This window comes from Zea mays, chromosome 1, assembly GCF_902167145.1.
Source record: "Zea mays cultivar B73 chromosome 1, Zm-B73-REFERENCE-NAM-5.0, whole genome shotgun sequence".
Lineage (NCBI taxonomy): Eukaryota > Viridiplantae > Streptophyta > Magnoliopsida > Poales > Poaceae > Zea > Zea mays.
In genome coordinates this window covers 212045474-212070374 of record NC_050096.1, presented here as the reverse complement: position 1 = coordinate 212070374, position 24901 = coordinate 212045474, and positions in this window count along the sequence as shown.

Here is a 24901-nt window from a genome sequence, read left to right as displayed (position 1 = left end):
CCATTACTCAAATGTTTATCCAGAGCTGAAGGTATAGAGCTGATGAAAGAAATACATGCAGGCCTGTGTGGATCTCACATCGGATCTAGGCCCTTGCTGGGTAAAGTTTTTCGTCAAGGATTTTATTGGCCGAAGGCAGCTTCGGATGCAGCAGAATTAGTCCAAAAATGCGAAGGTTGTCAAAAATGTGCAAGAGATCAAAAACAGTCTTCGTCTCTAACTCAATTAATACATCCTACTTGGTCGTTGCAAAGATGGGGCCTTGATTTGCTAGGCCCACTTCTACCAGCACAAGGAAATTTAAAATATGTTGTGGTGGCAGTAGAATATTTTTCTAAGTGGATCGAGGCGAAACCTTTAGCCACAATAACTTCGGTCACTGTCCAAAAAAATTTCTGGCAAAATATCGTCTGTCACTTCGGAGTGCCGAAGGCTATTACTGTGGACAACAGAACACAGTTTGATGCCGAAGCTTTCAAAGAGTTTTGTGAACAAATTGACATGAAGATCCATTTTGCATCGGTTAGGCATCCGGAGTTAAATGGACTTGTCGAAAGAGCTAATGGCATTATAATGACAGGAATAATGAAGTTAATCTTCAACCAGCCTAGGGGGAAGTGGCCAGACGAATTAATCAAAGTGGTGTGGAGCCACAACACAACAATGTCAAGGTCAATAGGTTTTACACCATTCAAATTGTTGTTTGGTGACGAAGCAATAACCCCAGAAGAAGCTAAAGCAGGATCAATAAGAACAGTGGCCTCGACAGAGGACGAAGCTGACTATTCTGTGGCAAAAGATGCTATAGAAGGGATCAGGCTTCAGGCTGTGGAGAATATCAATAAATATCAAGCCGAAACACTAAAATGGCGTGATTGAAAAGTTCGGTTAAAAAATATCAAGCCAGGACACTTGGTACTTCGGAGAGTTGCCAACTCAGATACAGTAGGCAAGTTGCAGTTAAAGTGGGAAGGACCTTTTCTGGTAATATCTTCGTCAAGACCCGGTTCTTACAGATTGAAGGATATGGACGGCAACGACATTCCTAGATCTTGGAATGCGGATGAGCTTCGACGATATTATGTGTAGCTTGATGTAATCTTTTTTTAGTTTTTCTATTTTTTTCCTATGGCACCCTTTTCCTTTCAAAAGGGGGAGAAAGGTTTTTAATGGGGCCATTGTAGGATTACGGGGAGGCTACGCTAGCGCAAAACAAAATTTTCATCCCCATAATACCAAGAACTACTGCGGTTATAGGTCATGGAATTACCACTAGACGCGCAGAGCAGCGGAAGACGTCTCGATGTAGACGAACGCGTCGAGCAGTGCCGTGCAGTCGCCGGCGTCCTTCACGTCCTCGCACGGTTCGTCCAAGTGCTCCAGATGTAGCACCTCCGAGGTATCCACATGTACAGGGAGGAAGCGCCGCGTACCGAACTGCTAGGTTCGCGACGGCGGCTTGGCGAGGGCGAGAGGTGGGCGGCGGCTGTTAGTCCGCTGGTGGCGAATTAGGTTATACTTAACCGCGCCCCCGCCCCTCATTATATAGGCGTTATGGTGGGCTTCTGACGCCGAGGCCCATCATTAACCCTAAAGCCCAGTCTAATTTCGGATCTAATCCGAATTAGGCTTCCTTCCCCTTAAGTGTGTGACCCTATAGGTTCACGTACAAATAGACATAGGCCGAGTACTCTTACTTGGCCCAATAATTGACAGCGGCCTCTAGCAAGACATGTCAACTCCTATGTGTACGTAAAGATCATATCAGACGAACCATTGCGACATTACGTACATGCTGTTCCCTTTGTCTCACGATATTTGGTCTGGCTCTAAGCTGACCTCTCTTTCTCGATACTGTGAATTGGAATCCTTTCAATGGTTAACTCTTAACCCTAGCACGGCCATGCATTTCTTGATCCAATCACTCGAGGGGCCCAGAGATATCTCTCTCACAAAGAGAGGGACAAATTCCATCTTGACTGACCATGCCTCATAGCATGCTTCCTGACAAACCCAAAACTACCTTTATAACTACCCAGTTACGGGATAGCGTTTGATAGTCCCTAAGTAAGTCAATTCACATCTTGAGAACATGCGACAATCTCAGGTCTAAGGATACAGTATTCATGTTGCAAGAAGATAACTATATTACAATATCTCACGTTGGGTCGGTCCAGCCTCATGTCATACATGCGCCCACATTATTAGTTTAACATCTCCATGTTCATGACTTGTGAAATGTAGTCATCAACTAATACATGTGCTAGTCATCGACTCTGACTAGGGACATCATTTAGAATAACCATATAAGTAAAGAATCTCACAAACAATTCACATAATTGCTAATCAATACAAGGTGCCTTCCATGGATATTCAATTAAGCAATATATATATCATGGATACAAAGAAATATGCTCATCTCTATGATTATCTCTAGGGCATATTTCTAACAGTCTCCCACTTGCACTAGAGTTAATCTAGAAGATATCTAATACCCATAGATCTCACGTGTGCCTCATGCTTAGGTTGTGGAAGAGGTTTTGTCAAAGGATCAGCAACATTCAAATCCGTATGTATTTTGCATATCTTTATCTCACCCCGCCTAATGAATTCCCGTATGAGGTGAAACTTCCGCAGTACGTGTTTGTTTTTCTGGTGGTTCCTTGGCTCCTTAGCTTGCGCAATAGCCCCATTGTTGTCACAGTAGAGGTTCAATGGGCTAGATGCATTAGGAAACACACCAAGCTCGATGAGGAACTTCCTTATCCAAACACCTTCCTTCGCAGATTCAGAAGCTGCAATGTACTCGGCTTCTGTTGTAGAATCAGTCACAGTCTCCTGTTTGGAACTCTTCCAACTAACAGCACCACCATTTATTGTGAACACAAAACCTGATTGCGATTTTAACTCGTCTGGGTCAGTTTGGAAGCTAGCATCGGTGTAACCAGTTACAACGAGCTCCTCCTTACCCCCATATACCAGGAACATATCTTTAGTCCTTCTTAAGTACTTAAGAATGCCTTTTACCGCTGTCCAGTGATCCTCACCTGGATCAGCCTGGTATCTACTTGTAGCACTTATAGCGTATGAAACATCTGGGCGTGTACTTATCATGGCATACATGATTGAACCAATTGCTGAGGCGTATGGTACCTTACTCATGCGCTCCCGCTCATTAGCCGTTGCAGGACATTGCATCTGGCTAAGGTGTTTACCATGTGACATAGGTATGAACCCTTTCTTGGACTGTTCCATGTTGAACCGTTTCAAAACCTTGTCAATGTACGTATCTTGACTTAATCCTATAAGCCTCTTCGACCTATCTCTATAGATCCTTATGCCCAAAATATATGCTGCTTCCCCTAAGTCCTTCATAGAAAAACTCTTTTTCAGTGAAGCCTTGACGGACTCCAGCATAGGAATGTCATTCCCAATCAATAATATGTCATCCACATACAAGATCAGAAATACAACAGCGCTCCCACTTTCCTTCTTGTAAACACAAGCTTCTTCTTCATTCTGATGAAAACCAAGCCCTTTGATCACTTCATCAAAACGAATGTTCCAACTCCGAGATGCTTGCTTCAACCCATAAATGGATTTCTGAAGTTTGCATATCTTTCTAGCATTGATCGGATCGACAAAACCCTCGGGCTGTATCATATACACGTCCTCATCTAGGTTTCCATTAAGGAAAGCTGTTTTGACATCCATCTGCCAAATCTCATAATCGAAATATGCGGCAATAGCTAGAATGATCCGAATAGATTTAAGCATCGCTACTGGCGAGAATGTCTCGTCATAGTCAACTCCTTGAACTTGTCGAAAACCCTTTGCAACAAGTCGAGCCTTATAGATGTGAACATTTCCATCCATGTCTTTCTTCTTCTTATAGATCCATTTGCATTCTATAGGTCTAACACCATCAGGCGGGTCAACCAAGTTCCAAACTTGATTTTCTCCCATGGAATCTATCTCGGATCTCATGGCGACATGCCATTTCTCGGAATCTGGGTCCATCATCGCTTCTGAATATGTTGCAGGTTCGTCGTTGTCTAACAACAACACTTCCTCATTGCCCAACAATAGCACTTCTCCTCGTGCCTCGCGAAGCCTTGCTGACCTTCGTGGTTGTGGTGGTGATTCTCTTGCCATAGACGTCTCAACTTGTTCTGCTACATTAGCATCACTTGTTGAATCTTGTCCCACTGGCTCATCCTGAACTTCTTCAAGATACACCTTTTGTTTACTTTTCTCTCTTTTGAGAAACTCTTTCTCTAAGAACACACCGTTCCGGGCGACAAACACTTTGCCCTCTGACCGGTGGTAAAAGTAATATCCTAAAGTTTCCTTTGGATATCCCACGAACATGCACTTGTCCGATTTTGGAGTGAGTTTATCCGACTGTAGTCGCTTGACGTAAACCTCACAACCCCAAATCTTCAGAAAAGACAAGCTGGGAGTCTTCCCAGTCCACATCTCATATGGTGTCTTAACTACGGACTTAGACGGTACCCTATTTAGTGTGAAAGCTGCTGTTTCTAGAGCGTATCCCCAAAACGACAAAGGTAGGTCCGACTGGCTCATCATTGATCGAACCATATCCAATAAAGTCCGATTACGTCACTCAGACACGCCATTCCTCTGAGGCGTTCTAGGCGGCGTAAGCTGTGGAACAATTCCACAACTCTTTAGATGATTGCTAAACTCATGACTCAAATATTCACCACCACGATCTGATCGCAGTGCTTTAATTTTCTTGCCACGCTGATTTTCTACTTCATTCTGAAACTCTTTGAACTTTTCTAAGGATTCAGACTTGTGTTTCATTAAGTAGACATACCCATATCTACTAAAATCATCAGTGAAGGTTATGAAGTATTGGAATCCTCCCCTAGCTGTCGTACTCATTGGTCCGCACACATCAGTATGTATGAGTTCCAATAAATCTAACGTCCTCTCCGGTAAACCCGTGAAGGGCGCCTTGGTCATCTTACCAAGTAAGCAAGCTTCACATGTCTCGTATGATTCAAAATCAAACGAAGTTAAAAGCCCATCAGAATGAAGCTTCTTCATGCGATTCTCACTTATATGACCCAAACGACAGTGCCACATGTAGGTAGGACTTAAATCATTAGGCCGAGGCCTTTTAGCACTAATATTACAGATAGGTGCATCATCAAGATTTAAAATGAATAACCCATTCATAATGGATGCAAAAGCCACAAACATGCCATTCTTAGAGATCACACAACCATTGTTTTCACTCACAAATGAATAACCATCCTTCATCAAACATGAAGGAGACATAATGTTTCGACTCATACTAGGAACTAGATAACAATTATTTAACTCCAAAATAAATCCTGATGGGAGGTGGAGTTGCATCGTCCCGACAGTCAACGCAGCAACTCTTGCATTATTGCCTACCCGGAAATCAACTTCTCCTCTTTTCACGCTTCTAGTTCTTATCATTCCCTGCATCGAATTGCAAATATGGGCAACCGATCCGGTATCAAATACCCAAGAATTAATATAAGAATCAGCAAGAAAAATTTCTGTAATGTGAATAGCAAGTGTACCTGTTGCGGCTGTACCCTTACCGCCGCGATCCTTAATAGAGGCCAAGTACTGCTTGCAATTCCTTTTCCAGTGACCAAGTTCTTTGCAATAAAAGCACTCTGCATCTGCAGCTGGTCCAGCCTTGGGCTTTTGATTTGGCTTGGATACTGTATCCTTTGCCTTGCCCTTCTTCTTTTGAGATTTACCCTTCTTCTTAAAGTTGGGTTTGTTTTGGACCGCCATCACATGGCCGCTGCTGCCAGCGCTTTTCTTTATGTCCCCCTCTGCTGTTTTCAGCATGCCACATAGTTCATTGAGGCCCCTCTCCGCCCCATGCATATGGTAGTTCGTGATGAAGTTTCCATAGCTGGGCGGAAGAGATGCTAAAATGAAGTCAGTGGCCAACTCTTGGCTTATTGGGAAGCCTAGCTTCTCCAACCTCTGACTGTAACCAACCATTTTGATTACATGTGGTCCAACTGCTGCGCCTTCTGCTAGCTTGCATTCCAGAAAGGCTTTGGACACATTGAACCTTTCAGTCCTAGCCTGAGTCTGGAACATATCCTTGAGCGCCACGATCATATCGTACACCTCATGGTTTGTCTCAAACTGCATCTGCAGCTCAGGCTCCATGCAAGCAAGCATTAGGCAACTCACTTCAAGATTAGTATCCATTGCTTTCTTGTAAGCGGTTTTAGCTGCAGCAGTTGCATTTTCACCAGGATCCTCTGGCAGTGGGGTGTCTAGAACGTCTTCCTTTTTTTTCAGCCCTGAGAACAATTCTCAGGTTACGGATCCAATCCGTATAGTTTGTTCCATTTAACTTATCCTTTTCAAGAATTGATCGCAAAGTAAATGTTGGTGTGCTAGGTGCCATCTACAACAAAATAATGCAAAATACTAAGACAAAAATATCCATGACAGAGTAAATCATATTAAACATTTAATAGTCTACTCCCACTAAAATCAATATCCCTCGATTGATACTTAGTGATTCAGAACCCACAACTAACAAGTCTACTAGTGAGCTTTAGCATCACCGCTAGAAGACAAGGTAGATCGGTAAGCAACTCCTTGCTAATCATATCATATATATGACTCCTGTTGTTGGGTGACATCTCTATGTCTCGGCTCCCAACCTTATGCCTCAAAGTCCTTAACCATTAAGCTGACTTTGTTTAAGTTAACCAACCCTTTCTGCAGTTCGTATCCGATACAAACCTATCTAGTCAAGGAAAACTGGTGGCACCCTAATTTCATAGACCCACCACCAATTGTACAAGACTTATGATAGTGCAAGGTTTGGAGAGGCATTAAAGCTTAAACATTTATGAGGGATCGTCCTACTTATAACATCGCACGCAAGGAATTATATGCAATATAAACAAGTAGAACAATAAGAATGACATTCACACAACAGTTGTGATTCGGTATGGCTTGTTTTCACATGGTGATCTCCATCTCCAATAATCTGTCCATCACGATGATCTCCATCTCCATGATATAGGTATGCCATCCTCCAGGTGATGAGTCCTTCAAGACCTATCTAACGTATGCTGGTAAACAAATTACATATACACTTTGGATCATCACATGTTGACACGCAGGTCATTACATTAAATTTGGACAATACATGTGGCTCCAGCCGTATTGCCCTGGTCACGACACGCAGGTCATGAATAATTTGTTAACATGCATCATATACACATAATAGCCATACCGATCACATGTCCTGCAAAAACAGGTTAGACAAACACGTTTCTATACGTTCGCCACTACATCAAATCAACCCAAATCCGAGACTTTCGACCCGAAGAAGATTACACTCATGACGTTGATCTGTTACGTCAATCTACTAGTTGTGTACGCAGTTAGCCCCGATGGTGATTCCAGCCGGTAGGGGCAAGTCGCGCACATAACAGAGAAGGACGAACTGATCTCTCCAGTCATATCCGATGTAATCGACTTCAACCCTTTATAACCAATTGATCTAATCAAACCGTGCATCAAGTAGATCCATCTCATGAACCTAGATCCAGACCTAAAACTACGCAGAACCTGCTCCGATACCACTGTAGGATTACGGGGAGGCTACGCTAGCGCAAAACAAAATTTTCATCCCCATAATACCAAGAACTACTGCGGTTATAGGTCATGGAATTACCACTAGACGCGCAGAGCAGCGGAAGACGTCTCGATGTAGACGAACGCGTCGAGCAGTGCCGTGCAGTCGCCGGCGTCCTTCACGTCCTCACACGGTTCGTCCAAGTGCTCCAGATGTAGCACCTCCGAGGTATCCACACGTACAGGGAGGAAGCGCCGCGTACCGAACTGCTAGGTTCGCGACGGCGGCTTGGCGAGGGCGAGAGGTGGGCGGCGGCTGTTAGTCCGCTGGTGGCGAATTAGGTTATACTTAACCGCGCCCCCGCCCCTCATTATATAGGCGTTATGGTGGGCTTCTGACACCGAGGCCCATCATTAACCCTAAAGCCCAGTCTAATTTCGGATCTAATCCGAATTAGGCTTCCTTCCCCTTAAGTGTGTGACCCTATAGGTTCACGTACAAATAGACATAGGCCGAGTACTCTTACTTGGCCCAATAATTGACAGCGGCCTCTAGCAAGACATGTCAACTCCTATGTGTACGTAAAGATCATATCAGACGAACCATTGCGACATTACGTACATGCTGTTCCCTTTGTCTCACGATATTTGGTCTGGCTCTAAGCTGACCTCTCTTTCTCGATACTGTGAATTGGAATCCTTTCAATGGTTAACTCTTAACCCTAGCACGGCCATGCATTTCTTGATCCAATCACTCGAGGGGCCCAGAGATATCTCTCTCACAAAGAGAGGGACAAATTCCATCTTGACTGACCATGCCTCATAGCATGCTTCCTGACAAACCCAAAACTACCTTTATAACTACCCAGTTACGGGATAGCGTTTGATAGTCCCTAAGTAAGTCAATTCACATCTTGAGAACATGCGACAATCTCAGGTCTAAGGATACAGTATTCATGTTGCAAGAAGAGAACTATATTACAATATCTCACGTTGGGTCGGTCCAGCCTCATGTCATACATGCGCCCACATTATTAGTTTAACATCTCCATGTTCATGACTTGTGAAATGTAGTCATCAACTAATACATGTGCTAGTCATCGACTCTGACTAGGGACATCATTTAGAATAACCATATAAGTAAAGAATCTCACAAACAATTCACATAATTGCTAATCAATACAAGGTGCCTTCCATGGATATTCAATTAAGCAATATATATATCATGGATACAAAGAAATATGCTCATCTCTATGATTATCTCTAGGGCATATTTCTAACAGCCATAGCATGTAATTTCTCTTTTTCTTATATCAGCTCTACAAGAGCAATATCCCCCAAAGATGTAAATGTAAAAACTGAGTATGCACCATCGAGTGCAAAGGGAAAAGGAAAAACAGGGAGAAGCTCGAAAGACGTCCCTAAGGGGATGCCGAGCACAACTAAGCTACAAAAAGTCGTTCCTAAGGGAGCACAGCGTAAGTTTTCTGCTCAAAAGTCGTTCCTAAGGGAATGCAGAGCTTACAGCGAAAAGTCAACGCTGATTCCGCTGAAGTATAAGGCGAAGCGCGAAAAGTCAACGTGATACCGCCAAAAGTAAAAGGCGAAGAAGTTCAAAAGACGTTCCTAAGGGAATGCAAAACTTACAGCGAAAAGTCAGCACTGATACACCGAAAAATAAGCGGTGAAGCCGAAAAATAAACGGCAAAGATTTGTTGTTCCTAAGGGAACCAAGGTTTTGGTTGTGGCTTTGTATGTGTGAGTTTGGACATTCATTTGCACGATACATTACATCATACATTTGCATTCATAAACATTCATTTAGACATACATAGGATCATCATCATCATAGCAAAGACAGTTGTTTCGGCTCTAAAAAGAAGGCTTCGGAAAAAAGAAACAAGTTTTATGCTTCGCTGTGTACGAAAAGAAGGGAAGGTGTTTTTCGCCTTCGACTCAAAAATGCTAATTTCGTCCACACCAAAGCACTTTATACATTGATGGAAAGGTAAGAATATATTACAAGGTATGGATGAAGTCCACGAACTGAAATTTAATTACATCATTCTTTACCCAAGTTATTACAAAAGTTTTTTGAGCTATTTCTACAGACTACTCGAGCTTCGTCAGTATTCATGAAGCTTCGTCTTTTTACTCCGTAGCTTCGGCCCCGGCTTCGTCATCCTGTATGTAAGTATTATAAGCGAAATTCAAATTCAAAGGAAAAGGTAAGCATAAGGTATGATTTTGTTACCGACTTAAGATGGCTTTGAGCTTCGTCACCAACTTTGCTTCGTCCACCCTTTGTCCATACTAATTTTATAAATCTATTTGCAATACTTCGGGCAAGGTTGGGAATGTTATCCAAGTCTACTGGTGATAAGCTGAAGTTGGGTCTATTGATAACCTTTCCATGTTCACAGCCAGACTTCAGAAAGGCAACAGATGTGCCCCGAGAAGCTACCAGGGCACAGAAGTCACCATGTTCAGCTATAACTTCGTCAAGATCATCAATTTCACCTTCAATATGCTCGAAGGCACCAGGCAGGTCTTCAGCCGAAGGAGTAAATTTCTCGCTGCTGGCTCCAACAAAATAGAACACCTGCTTCAGCCGTTGAACGCATCGATTGCTGAACTTCAGACATTTATTCTGAAGGCTTGTCAATGATTTTTTCAGCTCTGAACTTTTTTGGACTTCAGCCTCAAGTTTTGCATTAAGCTTCAACTTTTCTTGTTCGAAGTTTTCTAATTGAGAGAGAAGCTTTGAATTTAATTCTGTTATTTTAGCTTCAGCCTCCGCTAATAAGCCTTCGGTTGTTTGAAGCTCGAAGTCTTTCTTTTCGATAGCAACTGATTGCTCTTTTATCTTGCTCTCGAAATTCTCAATTATAACTTCGTGCTTTTTATCTTCTAAGTCCTGCTGCATTTTTAAAGCTTTGCTCAACAGCATACTCTGCAAATAAATAACCTTCGTTAGAAAACATCTATGTTATTAAAAACAATAAAAGTTAGAGAAAAGTTGTTTACCTTAAAATTGGAATAAAATAAACTACCGACAATGTGTTGTCGTCGGTAGCGGCTGATATCTGTTTCGAGCTTCGGGAAACCGATACTCTTTGATAGAGTACTGATAACCTTCACGTCGGTCTGATCTCGCACGCAGCCCAACCTTTCGTCATCAATGCCACCGAAGAGAAGCGCTCCCGGCCGATACCCGCAAGATATAGCATATTCTTTTAGTTCTTCTTTTTCAGCTTTTGTTAGCTCCTGGCCAACTAAGTTTCGAAAGTTAAAAGCTTCATCTTCCGAAGTATCTTCGGTCATTTCTTCCTTATCGGGTTTTGCGGCCGTAGTCTCTTCGGTGGCTGCGGCAGCCTCTTCTGCGGCAGCTTCTTCCGCGGCCATGTTTAGTAATATTTTATCTATATCAGCAACCATGCTTTCTAAATTAATATCTTCGGATCTGGCATCTTTAGCTCTGGCCTCTTCTGCGGCAGCCTCTGAAGGTACAGCTTCAGTAGCTGCCATGCTTTCAATAGCCGGCACCTTCGGAGCTGAAGCTCCTGGTGGTGTTGCTTCGATGACTTCTGTCACAGTAATGATCCTTTGCCTTTTTGGCTTAGATGCCTTCGTTTTTGTGGGCTTCTTTTCCTTCTGAAAAAGCTTCGTCAGATGTAGCCCTAGTGGACTTAGTTTGACAGGCAAAGATTCAGTCATTACCTTTAAGATTTTCTCTACTTCGGTAGCAGAGGGTGTTGCAGAAGTTCCTTCTTCTTCGTCAGTTGCTTTTTGCTTCGGAGTTGAAGTTTTTCTCTTCTTCGGAATAACTGTTTTCGCCTCAGACTCTTGTTTTTTCTTCTTCGGTTGATCTTCATTGTCTTTGTTCAGAGCACTAGCTACTCTCTTCCTTTTTTGGCCTTCGGCACCCTTGTCTAGCCGCTCGTAGTCAGGATATTCAAAACCTATAGCATCCATCACTCGGTTTAGCCTTCGTTTCGGACGGGTGCTGAAGGCCACAGTCATCAATTGGTCTTCTTTTTTAGAATAATTTCGGAGTATTTCATTGCACATTACTCCAATTGTGTCCAGCCATTCTTGGCAGGGCACTTTGAAATGTCTCTTGAATTTGTAATGATAAGGCAACCGGATAAGTTCTCCTTCCTTCTTTTTTCCTTCAAGCTTCGGCATGGCCCACTCTTTCATAGTTGGAAACACTTTGAAAGCTAAGAATTCCTGCACTAAGTCCCTAGTGCCGATGTGCTCCGCGATAACTCTAAATTCAGCCAGCGCAATTTGGGTTGGACCCTCTGGTGTCATATTGCACGGGGGTCTGGTCTCTCCGAAGATCAACTCTAACGGACTCTGGACCAGCTTCTCCTTATCATCGTCAACCTTGACGTAGAACCATTCAGATTTCCAACCAGCTGGCCACTTGCTTCGGTAACTGATTACTAGAAATTTTGTAGTCTTGCTGTAAGCAAAATTGTAGCAGCCGAAGTTTTCATGTAACCCATCTCCTCTAGCCTTGGTCTGATAATGCAGCTCATGCACTCAGCAGAAACCTTCGGCAAATGGTTCCACCCCTTGGCTTCGGAGAGCCCAAATGTAAACGCTAAGCCTAACGATAGCGTTAGGAGTTAGCTGATGAAGGTAGATCCCAAACTTCTTCAGCACATCAGCAATCATCTTATTCAAAGGGAATCTTAAACCAGCTTTAAAGAAACTTTTAAAGATTACTACTTCATCTTTTCCTGGCTTCGGAGTAGTTTCTTCTCCACCAAAACGAACCAGCTCTTTGTTTTCTTCACTTAAATAGCCCAATTTCAGCATCTTAGGTAAGTCACCTTCGGAGATGGTGGATTTTCCGAAATCCAGGTGGCTGGGTTTGCTCGGCACCGCGCTGCTATAATCATCTTCAGACTCGGTCTCCTCAGCATCAGCTTGCTCTGCTTCAGCGGCAGGGACGTCCTCCGATGTTACCAGCCCAGACCGCTTCATTGCTTCGGAAATCGGAACAGTCTCAGTAGCTTCGGTCTCATCTCCCTCACGATCAACCCTAGCAGTGGATCGAACTCTGGCCATTTGATTATGATTTTCTTGAAATTTTTGTTGTTGACTTTTTTGATTTTCACGAAGCTTTTCCTCTTGTGACGAAGCAGAATCTAAAGCGACACTTCGTTTGAGCACGATGATCAAGCTTCGGCTATGGCTAAAATTTTGGCAGCAAAACAGTGCAATAGCAATGAATGCTCTGGTAACTTCACACCTACCCATCTGTTTATATAGTGCCGCAAGGGGGAAGGTGAATCGTCAAGGTCTCCCGCACCGAGCAAACAGTCACCCGCACTCGCTGAACGGTGGGCCACAAGGTCCAAGAAGGTGAATTGCTAGGGCGCGCGTAACTGCTGCAAGATGGGGCCACCGCGCGCGCGGATTATTTTAATCGTTTCTCGCCAACGAGCTCAGGGAAGGTGTTTTTTGGATCTTCGGCATCCCAAAGCCTAGAAGACTTTTCACGGATCAAGCTCGTTACGAAAAACGATTTAGCACCGCGAAGGGGCTACTGTTGGGGGTATGCTTCGTAGCCGAAGATCCTAAAGAAAGAGAACACCTTCGGTAGATCCTCTCAGGAACAGTGCCGAAGCTATTACTTATAGAGCTTCGGCATAATGACAGATCTCAAGACGAAAGGACGAACCGACTTAAAGATGGATTGACTTAAAAGCCCATGATGTTTTATGTCATTATTGTAATCGATTGTAAAGGACATAAATGTAATTTTACACAGGTTGTGCCATGTGCCTATAAATAGGTGAACAGTACCCCTGCACTGTTCACACAATCCTGTAATCGCTAACGCATTATGCTGGAATTATTTTCTGTCAAGGCGAAGGTATAAATGTTATGTTTTAATATTTAAGTTCATATTATGAAATATATGAATAATGTAATTTGTTCTTAATAGATCTTCCTCTAATGTTTAATATTTTATATTTTATTTTGCATTATTGTATGTCCGATCACGAAGGCATGACCTTCATGGTATTCTGTTCTTGGCCTTCGTCCGAAGTTCATTAAATCCTTGGGGAAATAATGCTTCAGCGGACGAAGTACATTATTATTTAACATTTTATGTTGTCTTGTTCTTAATTCGAAGCATTTGAGAACAAGTCCCCAACAGCTGCGTCCCAGATGACTGGGAGCTATGTTGATGTCCTTCGTTGTGATTGCCTCTGTCTTCACTTTGGTTGGGATTATGTATCGTTCTAACATGCCTTGGGTGGAGCCTTCCTCCGAAGCCCCTGGTCATCTCAGAATATATGTAAGCTTCTTCCCTTCTTTGTCGGAAATCATTGTTGGCTCTGATATACTCATCCATCTTCTGTAAAAGCTTCTCTAAGGTTGTGGGGCTTCCTAGCAAAATATTGCGTTGTTGGTCCTGGATGAAGTCCCTTGATCATGGCTTCGATAACAATCTCATTTGGCACCGTTGGCGCTTGAGCCCTGAGACATAGAAACCTTCGAACATATGCCTGCAAATACTCCTTGTGGTCCTATGTACATTGGAATAGGGCTTGAGCAGTCATTGGCTTCATCTAAAAGCCTTGAAAGCTGGTGACTAGCATATCCTTCAACTTATGCCACGATGTGATTGTTCCTGGTTGAAGAGAAGAATGCCATGTTTGAGCAACACTCCTGACTGCCATGACGAATGATTTCGCCATGACAGCAGTGTTGCCACCATATGATGATATGGTTGCTTTGTAACTCATGAGGAACAACTTCAGGTCCGAATGCACATCATACATGGGAAGTTGTGGTGGTTTGTATGAAGGTGGCCCTGGGGTAGCCTGCAATTCTGTGTCTAGGGGGAAGCATCATCAAAAGCAATGTTATCATGATGGAAATCGCCATACCATATGTCATCATAGCTTGGGCTTTCCTAACGAAGCTCTCTCTGATGTGGCCTTCGCCCTTGTTCGTTGTTTTGTGTGATGTGGCGCATCTCTTCGGCAGCTTCATCAATCTTCTTCTGGAGTTCAGACAGCCGAAGCATTTTCTCCCTTCTTCTCTCCACTTGTTGGTGGATAACCTCTAGATCTCTGATTTCTTGATCCAACCCTTCTTCCTGTGGTTGGGCTAATGGCCTTCCTTTTCTGGCTTTGGGCTTCCCTTAGAGGGAGCCCCTCTTGATTGATGTCCAACGGTGCAAGGACAGCCCCTGGCGCTACTGCCTTCTTCGGCGACATGCTAAAGGTAGTTGTTCGAGTTCTTGTTGTCAAAGGTGGTCGTTGGAGTTCACCGGAGGTGGGCACCAATGTTGGTCACTTGTTCTTAATTACTGTGAATCAAGAGCAAGGCAACACATTTGTTATATGTTAAAGACCTTCGTCCTCCGAAGCACTATTCCCTCTTGGGTATAATGAATCTTAGATGAAGGTCATAAATAACAAGTCTACATTATTCATAAATATAAAAATATACTCGCAAGATGTAATTTCATGCCATGTATATCATTTCATAATGAATATAAATGTACTTACAAAGATTGTACTACATTGATACCTTCGACTTTTTTGAAGGTAATGACGCGAGGGCAATTACAATCCAGTGTGAACAGTACGAGGGTACTGTTCATCTATTTATAGGCAATCGTAAGGCTTCGTGCGTTATTACATTCATGCCCTCAACAATTACATACATGGTTTACAAATGTCATAAGGACAATATCGTCATTTGTAATTAATAACTTGAACAACACCTTCTCCCTACGTTGTCCCCTGTTTCACCGGGATGAAGCTTGCTTGATGAAGCTTGCTTCGTCATACTTATCTTGTGTTATGTCCAAACTTTTCTGGTGATGAAGCTCCTATAATATTTAGTAGTATGCTGAAAGCAAATGGTTAGCCGTGTTTTTTAGGACCTTCGGAAGAGTAAGGCCCCCAACAATGCAGAAGCTTGAGAAGGAAATTATTGTCCTTATTTGCAAAATGGAAAAAGTTTCCACCTGGATTTATGAATTGTATGCAACATTTGCTGGTGCATCTCCCTTGGGAAGCTTTGGTAGGAGGACCTACATGGTTCAATTGGATGTATAGTCAGGAAAGAGAATTGAGAAAACATAAAGCTATAGTCCGAAACAAGGCTAGTGTAGAGGGTTGCATTGTAGAGGCATTTGCAGTGAAGGAAATTACAATCTTGTCAACAAATTTTTTCTCATGGAAAAATGACATCAATGCTCAAATGACGCGGTGCCAATTCGAACAGCAAGCCCCATTAACCGAGTTAGTGCTTTCCAGTGGTAGGGTAAAGAGTTCAGAGCTTCTACCTCACATCTTTTAGATATGTCGGAGTGTAACAAATCCTTGCTTTTCTTGTACACCAATATAGAGGAACTTTATCCATATTTTGAAATCTTTGAGAACACGTATCGGGTAACTACTCAACGACTTACATTGAAGGAATTGGATGACCTACGCTTAAACGGGGTGTCCGGTAGTCCTTCCTTTGTTTAGTGGTTCCATGAACATGTAAGTATCTCCATACCCGTTTGCTTGAACTTATGTTCCATATATTCTGAATATTTTAACAATATTGATTCGTTGCACATACATGTTGTCGGCGTTTCGAGACAGGGGGGTCCCTAAGCCGACGAGTGAGTGTGCTGCGTGCCCCAGCCCAGATGGGTCGAGCGCGTGGGCGAGCGCGAAGGGGGGAGAGGCGAGGCGGCCGGAGTCGAGCGTGAGAGAGGTGGAAGTCCCGCGGCCTTCGTGTTCGTCCCGCGCCCAGGTCGGGTGCGCTTGCAGTAGGGGGGTTACAAGCGTCCACGCGGGTGAGGGAAGCGAGCGGCCCCAAGAGAGCACCTGTCCCGTCCTCGGTCCCACGCGGCCAACCCTCTCTGAGAAGGCCCTGGTCCTTCCTTTTATAGTCGTAAGGAGAGGATCCAGGTGTACAATGGGGGGTGTAGCAGAGCGCTACGTGTCTAGCGGAGGGAGAGCTAGCGCCCTAGGTACATGCCAATGTGGCAGCCGGAGAGATCTGGGCACCCTGCTGGTGTGATGTCGTGGCTGTCGGAGGTGCGGCGGAGCCTGGCGGAGGGACAGCTGTTGGAGCGGTCGAGTCCCTGCTGACGTCGTTCTGCTTCCGTAAGAGAGCTGGGGGCCGCCGTCGTCATAGAGCTTGTGGAGCGCCATCATTGCCCCTCTGGCGGAGCTGGCCGGATGGGACGCCGGTCTTGTTCTCCGTGACCCGAGTCGATTCGGGGTAGGATGATGATGGCGCTTCCTGTTGACGTGGCGGTCTGTGCCCTAGGCAGGGCGACGTGGGGGTTCCTCCGAAGCCGAGGTCGAGTCCGTCTTCTGTTGCCGTGGCCGAGCCCGAGCCATGGGGTCGGGCGAGGCGGAAGTCGTTCGGCCGAGGCGAAGCCCGAGCCCTGGGGTCGGGCGAGGCGGAGTTTCGTCGTCTTCCGGGTCTTAGCCCGAGTCCGAGCCCTGGGGTCGGGCGGAGCGGAGTTCGTCGTCTTCCGGGTCTTAGCCCGAGTCCGAGCCCTGGGGTCGGGCGGAGCGGAGTTCGTCGTCTTCCGGGTCCTAGCCCGAGTCCGAGCCCTGGGGTCGGGCGGAGCGGAGTTCGCCGTCTTCCGGGTCTTAGCCCGAGTCCGAGCCCTGGGGTCGGGCGGAGCGGAGTTCGCCGTCTTCCGGGTCTTAGCCCGAGTCCGAGCCCTGGGGTCGGGCGGAGCGGAGTTCGCCGTCTTCCGGGTCTTAGCCCGAGTCCGAGCCCTGGGGTCGGGCGGAGCGGAGTTCGCCGTCTTCCGGGTCTTAGCCCGAGTCCGAGCCCTGGGGTCGGGTGGAGCGGAGTTCGCCGTCTTCCGGGTCTCAGCCCGAGTCCGAGCCCTGGGGTCGGGCGGAGCGGAGTTCGCCGTGGCGCCTTTGTCAAGACCTGACTGCCGGTCAGACTCACTTTGTCGAGTGGTGCTGCAGTCGGAGTGGCGCAGGCGGCGCTGTCCCTCTGTCAGACTGGTTAGTGGAGCGGTGGAGTGACGGTGGTCACTTCGGCTCTGCCGGGGGCGCGTGTCAGGATAAAGGTGTCAGGCCACCTTTGCGTTAAATGCCCCTGCAATTTGGTCAGTCGGTGTGGCGATTTAGTCAAGGTTGCTTCTAAGCGAAGCCAAGGCCTCGGGCGAGCCGGTGATGTGTCCGCCATAAAAAGGGGGCCTCGGGCGAGACGGAAGTCTCTCGAGGTCGGCCGCCCTTGGCCGAGGCTAGGCTCGGGTGAAGCATGATCGAGTCACTCGTGTGGACTGATCCCTGACTTAATCGTACCCGTCAGGCCTTTGCAGCTTTATGCTGATGGGGGTTACCAGCTGAGAATTAGGCGTCTTGAGGGTACCCCTAATTATGGTCCCCGACAGTAGCCCCCGAGCCTCGAAGGGAGTGTTAGCACTCGCTTGGAGGCTTTTGTCGCACTTTTTTGCAAGGGGACCAGCCTTTCTCGGTTGCCTTTCGTTCCGGCGGGTGCGCGCGAGCGCACCCGCCGGGTGTAGCCCCCGAGGCCTCGGAGGAGTGGTTACACTCCTTCGAGGTCTTAATACCTCGCGTAACGCTTCGGCTGACCTGGTCGTTCCCTCATGCGAACTGGCCATAGCCCGGGTGCACGGTCGGAGCCCAAGCTCTCGGGCTGGCATGTTGACGCTGTCAACGATTTGGCCGGAGCCGGTTTTCGCGAGAGCAGCCCCCGAGCCTCCGCACAGGGCGAGAGGACGATCAGGGACAGACTCGACTTTTTACATACGCCCCTACGTCGCCTTTCCGCAAGGAGGAGGGGGGGAGTGCGCCACGTTACCCTCGATGGGCACCGAACATGGTGTCTCCGGTGAGCTGCAAGCGGGTAATCCGAGTGGACGTCCGTGCCCCGTTCGTTGGGGGTCGGCTAGGGGCCCAGAGGCACGCCCAAAAGTACCTGCGGGTGATTTGCCGGACCCGGTCCCCTGGCGACGGGGTCCGAGGGCTCGATGCCTCCCTCCGATGGGATTCCGTTACAAGATCGTTCTCGCTGGTCTCGGAAATGTCCTAGGGTACCTCGGGAGCGCAGCCCGAGCCTCGGTTATGTATCGAACGTACCCCTGGTCATCCCTCGCTCGGTGTCTGAGGCGACTGTGAACCCTTCGGGGCCAGCCTTCGAACCCCTGATCAGTAATGGGCGCGGAGCCCGAGTAGCCTGAGGCGGCCATGGAACCCTTCGGGGGGCTGGCCTTCGAACCCCTGACCAGTAGTGGGTGTCGGGCCCACGCGATCTGAGGCGGCTGTTGAACCCTTCGGAGGGCCAGCCTTCGAACCCATGATCAGTAATGGGCGCGGAGCCCGAGTAGCCTGAGGCGGCCATGGAACCCTTCAGGGGGCTGGCCTTCAAACCCCTGACCAGTAGTGGGTGTCGGGCCCACGCGATCTGAGGCGGCTGTTGAACCCTTCGGAGGGCTAGCCTTCGAACCCCTGATCAGTAGTGGGGGGGCTCGGAGCCCGGTTCCTTCGCGGAGAAGGATCCCTTTCGGGGCATCCCCCTTTCCCGGTCCCTGTTGCAAGAGATAAAGAAAGAGGAAAACGGAAAAGGATACGAAATCGGACGACGTGGCGTACCTTTTCTGACGCGGTTATTATGGCAAAGGTGAAGCGTCGCGCGCTCCTCCCGTCAGAGACGCCGCCTATCCCGCCGCGGAGTAAATGCGACGGGGCAAGTGGTTGGCGGGGCGGCCGTTGCGCGTGTGCGATCCGTTCAAGGAACGGGTCACGGGTACACCGCTTCCACGCCGTGAGAGGAGGCTCTCTTGCTGTCCCGGGATGGGACGTGAGCCTGGCTGACGACGTGACCGCTGCGCCCGCCCGCCTGCCACCGCTATTACTGCCGGCCCACTTTCGGTCGCTTTGACCGACGCGCCAGGCTGGCGCTGTTGGGTTGCCTCGAGTCGCGGCATTGGCTCCGCAACCGAAGAGGCGCGATGGTGGCACAAGTGGCGGTGCGGTTGCTTGCATGCAGCAACTGGCGTGCCGGTTGCTCGACGCGTGGGCCTGGGTTCCCAAGCTGACGTGTCAGAAGTTGGAGAAGCGCGTCCGCCTGGCGCGGTTGCATGCCGCCTGCATGGCTGCCCGCCCCTTCTGCCCGTTGGTCTGGGCGAAAATGGGGGGTCGCTTGTAACCGCTGGACGGTCGTGCGCACCACGCGCGGCGGTTTGGCTTCTTCTGCCCTGAGCCAGCTTGCATGACATGCGGGACCCAGCCCCCGAGTCGCAGGGGAGGGCCTTGGAGTGTGTTGGAGAAGACTCAGCCTGTGGCGCCTGGGGGCGCACGTAGGGAGAGTTGCCTTTAAAAGGAGGGAGACTCCTTTCGGAAGGCAACCATGTCTTCTTCCTCCCTTAAGCGTCGTGTCTTCCCATCTTCCAAGCCCCCGGATGGGGGGTATCCGCCGCCTTTCCGCCTCCTCGTTGGAGGAACGCAACTCCATGGGAGTTGGTACCTCTCAGCCATCGTTCGGCTTCAAGGATTTTCATCAGGCTGCCCGGCTGCTCCCCTCCGCCGGCGGTCACCTGAGATGGTGACCTCCGGCTTGATGGTGGGGGAAAGCGAGCCGGGCTGCGGCCTCTTCCCCTCCCTCAGCCTCAAGGATTTTCGTCATCCAGGCCAAGATGGAAGATGAGGCGAGTCGGGGGGCCGCCCCCGCGTGGGTCGGCTGCCCTTTTCTTCCCCCCGCGCCTGGGGGTGAAGGGCGTCCTTGAGCCCCACGGAGACTTCCTCCAGCCATGCCGGGATAGGTAGGGCGCTAGTGGCCCTGGGTCTCCGTCTCCCTGCCTGAATGGCTGGTTCTCGTCCTCAGCGGGGGAGAGCCCTCCTGCCGCGACACCTGCCCCAAAGCTGCTGCCTAAGCCGCTTCGCTGTCTAGGGCAGGGGTGGTTGTCGTCGCGGTTGGAACGGGCGGCAGCGGGCCGCTCATTGTTCTTCTGTTACTCCGCAGGCCTTCCCCTTCGGAGTGGGGCTGTTCGTTCCTGCGGAGGGGGGAACCGGAGTTCCGTTCGTAATGGCACTTCGAATGCCAGTGTTTTTTGTTCATTGTGGCTGTCGGGGCCTGAACATGTATGTAGTTTCGGCACGGAGCCATGTTTTTTCCTCATTTTCGAGCACTAAGTCTCGCCTGTTGGTTATCTGAACCGCTTTACCAAGCATGAGTCGCCCCGTGTTAAGGTGACGGGTGAGGTATCCGTATCCCGGAGGCGTAGGAATCCCTCGGCCCGTTTGGCCTTGTTGTCTGGGGCTCCTCTAGCTTAGTTAAAGAGACCCCTCGGCCGCCCTTCGGTGGACCGAGGCCAGGGGTAGCGATATCAGTATGAACAGAGGCGGAGTTGGCTCGAGAATGGGAACCTGGTTGGCCGGAGCCTAGTCGTGTTGTCCGTCAGCGGAGCCGATGCCAAAGTCGATCAGTTGAGGCCTCGGGTCGGGCTGGCGCCCTTGGAAGCCGGTTGACCGAGGCCCCGGGGGTAACCGGTTGAGCCGCCTGCTCGGACCGGATTCCCGGAGGAGTCCCTGGATCGCGTCGCCGCCCGAGGCTGGGTCGGACTTTGCTGAAGACGCCGTCGATGCCGAGGGTGCTATGGCTCCCTTCAGCGTGAAGACCCGAGCCTGCAGGATCAGATCATCTTGTAGCGTGTGCTTTCTGCGGCCGCCGAGGCCAGAAAAAACACACCCTCGCCGCGCTTGCGAAGCTGCGCCTTTTTTCCTCTTGTTTCGAGCATCTGGACTCTGTCGGTAACAGGGATGTTTGTGTGAGCGAGAGTTGTTTTTCGCGGAAGGGACGAGTGAGGTATCCGTATCCCAGAGGCATGGGAATCCCTCGGCTCGGTCGGCCTTGCCGCTTACGCGTACTTTCACCCGTCCATGAGGCCCTGTCCCCGACTCAGTCGAGAAAGCTTGAAGGACTGCTTCGGCAGGAGAACTTCCGAACGTGAAGACTTGTTCGGTCCACGGGGTCGCTTTATCCGAGCGCAAGTTACTTATTGCAGAAGGTGATGAGTGAGGTATCCGTATCCCGGAGGCGTAGGAGTCCCTCGGCTCGGTCAGCCTTGGCTGCTTACGTGTACTCCGTCGTTTCCAGGATCCGCTTTTCGAAGTAGTCAAGAAGCACGAAAGAAATCCTGCTAAAAAGAGATCCTTTTTCGAGAAAAATTCGATGCAGAGGGGGTCTCCCCCCTTTTAGCCCCCGAGGGAGGGTCGGGCTTTGCCGAGGCTAGGCCGACCCTTCCTTGACGACTAAACTTTGCGTAGGTGCGAGGTATATGAACAACTTGAAAACATCTTAAGGGTAGAAGCGACGTAGCTGTTTGATGTTCCAAGCGTTGCCGTAGATTTCGCCTTGATTGTTGGCCAGCTTGTATGTTCCGGGCTTCAGAACTTTGGCGATGACGAATGGCCCTTCCCAGGGGGGCGTGAGCTTGTGCCTCCCTCGGGCGTCTTGCCGCAGCCGGAGCACCAGATCGCCCACCTGGAGTTCTCGGGACCGGACCCCTCGGGCGTGGTAGCGTCGCAGGGACTGTTGGTACCGCGCCGAGTGTAGTAAGGCCCTGTCCCGAGCTTCCTCCAGCTGGTCCAGCGATTCCTCTCGGCTAGCTTGGTTGCTTTGTTCGGTGTAGGCCCTCGCCCTCGGGGAGCCGTATTCCAGGTCAGTGGGCAAGATAGCTTCAGCCCCGTAGACCAGGAAAAACGGCGTGAAACCCGTGGCATGACTCGGCGTCGTCCTTAGGCTCCAGACCACCGAGGGGAGTTCCTTCATCCATCGCTTGCTGAACTTGTTGAGGTCGTTGTAGATCCGAGGCTTGAGCCCTTGTAGAATCATGCCGTTGGCACGCTCTACTTGCCCATTCGACATGGGATGAGCCACGGCGGCCCAGTCCACGCGGATATGGTGATCCTCGCAAAAATCCAAGAATTTTTTGCCAGTGAACTGGGTGCCGTTGTTAGTGATGATGGAGTTCGGTACCCCGAAGCGATGGATGATGTTGGTGAAGAATGCCACCGCCTGCTCGGACCTGATGCTGTTCAGAGGTCGGACCTCGATCCACTTGGAGAATTTGTCGATGGCGACCAGCAGGTGCGTGTAGTCCCCGGGCGCCTTCTGCAAGGGGCCGACGAGGTCCAGACCCCATACAGCGAAGGGCCAGGTGATGGGTATTGTCTGCAGAGCCTGAGCGGGCAGGTGTGTCCGCTTCGCGTAGAATTGGCACCCTTCGCAGGTGCGGACAGTTCTAGTGGCGTCAGCCACCGCCGTTGGCCAGTAGAAGCCTTGCCGGAAAGCATTTCCGACAAGGGCTCGGGGCGCTGCGTGGTGGCCGCAAGCCCCCGAGTGTATTTCTTGTAGCAGTTCCCGACCTTCGGCGATGGAGATGCATCGCTGGAGGATGCCCGAGGGGCTGCGATGGTAGAGCTCCTCTTCGTCGCCCAGCAAGACGAATGACTTGGCGCGTCGCGCTACCCGCCGAGCCTCGGCTTGGTCGAGGGGTAGCTCTCCTCGGCGGAGATATTGCAGGTACGGGGCCTGCCAATCTTGATCTGGCGTGGCCCCGCTCTGCCCTTCCTCGATGTTCAGTGCCCCGCCCTCGGGGGCCGAGGGTACCTCGGGCTGTGCCGAGGGTACCTCGGGCTGAGCCGAGGGTACCTCGGGCTCGGGCGCGTCGTCGAGCTTGACGGAGGGTCGATGCAGATCCCGGGAGAAGACGTCCGGGGGGACTGTCGTTCGCCCCGAGGCTATCTTAGCCAGCTCGTCTGCGGTTTCGTTGTAGCGCCGAGCGATGTGGTTGAGCTCGAGCCCGAAGAACTTGTCTTCCAGGCGCCGAACCTCGTCGCAGTAGGCCTCCATCTTCGGGTCGCGGCAGTGGGAGTTCTTCATGACTTGGTCGATGACGAGCTGCGAATCACCGCGGGCGTCGAGGCGTCTGACCCCTAGCTCGATGGCGATCCGCAATCCGTTGACCAGAGCTTCGTACTCGGCCACATTGTTGGACGCCGGGAAATGGAGGCGCAGCACGTAGCGCAAGTGCTTTCCGAGGGGTGAGATGAAGAGCAGGCCCGCGCCGGCCCCCGCCTTCATCAGCGACCCGTCGAAAAACATGGTCCAGAGCTCCGGTTGGATCGGAGTCGTTGGCAGCTGGGTGTCGACCCATTCGGCCACGAAATTCGCCAACACCTGGGACTTGATGGCCTTCCGAGGGGCGAACGAGATCGTTTCGCCCATGATTTCCACCGCCCACTTTGCGATCCTGCCCGAGGCCTCTCGGCACTGGATGATCTCCCCCAGGGGGAAGGATGACACCACAGTTACCGGATGAGACTCGAAGTAGTGTCGCAGCTTCCGCCTTGTCAGGATCACAGCATACAGCAGCTTTTGAACTTGTGGGTAGCGGATCTTAGTCTCGGACAGCACTTCGCTGATGAAGTAGACCGGCCTCTGAACGGGCAATGCATGCCCTTCCTCTTGCCTTTCGACCACAATCGCGGCGCTAACCACCTGAGTGGTCGCGGCGACGTAGACCAAGAGGGCTTCTCCGTCCGCCGGGGGCACCAAGACAGGCGCCTTTGTAAGGAGCGCCTTCAGGTTGCCGAGGGCTTCCTCGGCCTCAGGGGTCCAAGCGAAACACTCGGCCTTCCTTAAGAGGCGGTACAGAGGCAGACCTCTTTCGTCGAGGCGTGAGATGAAGCGGCTCAAGGCCGCGAGGCATCCCATGACCCTCTGTACCCCTTTTAAGTCCTTGATGGGTCCCATGCTGGTGATGGCCGCGATCTTCTCCGGGTTGGCTTCGATGCCTCGCTCGGAGACGATGAACCCTAGGAGCATGCCTCGGGGGACCCCGAAGACACACTTCTCAGGATTAAGCTTGACTCCTTTCGCCTTGAGACACCGGAATGTCACTTCAAGGTCGGAGAGGAGGTCGGAAGCCTTCCTTGTCTTGACTACGATGTCATCGACGTAGGCCTCGACTGTGCGACCGATGTGTTCGCCGAACACATGGTTCATGCACCGCTGGTACGTCGCGCCCGCATTCCTCAATCCGAACGGCATGGTGACATAGCAGTACATGCCAAACGGCGTGATGAAAGAAGTCGCGAGCTGGTCGGACTCTTTCATCCGGATCTGGTGATACCCTGAGTAGGCATCGAGGAAGGACAGGGTTTCGCACCCAGCGGTGGAATCCACGATTTGGTCGATGCGAGGCAGAGGGTAGGGAACCTTCGGGCATGCTTTG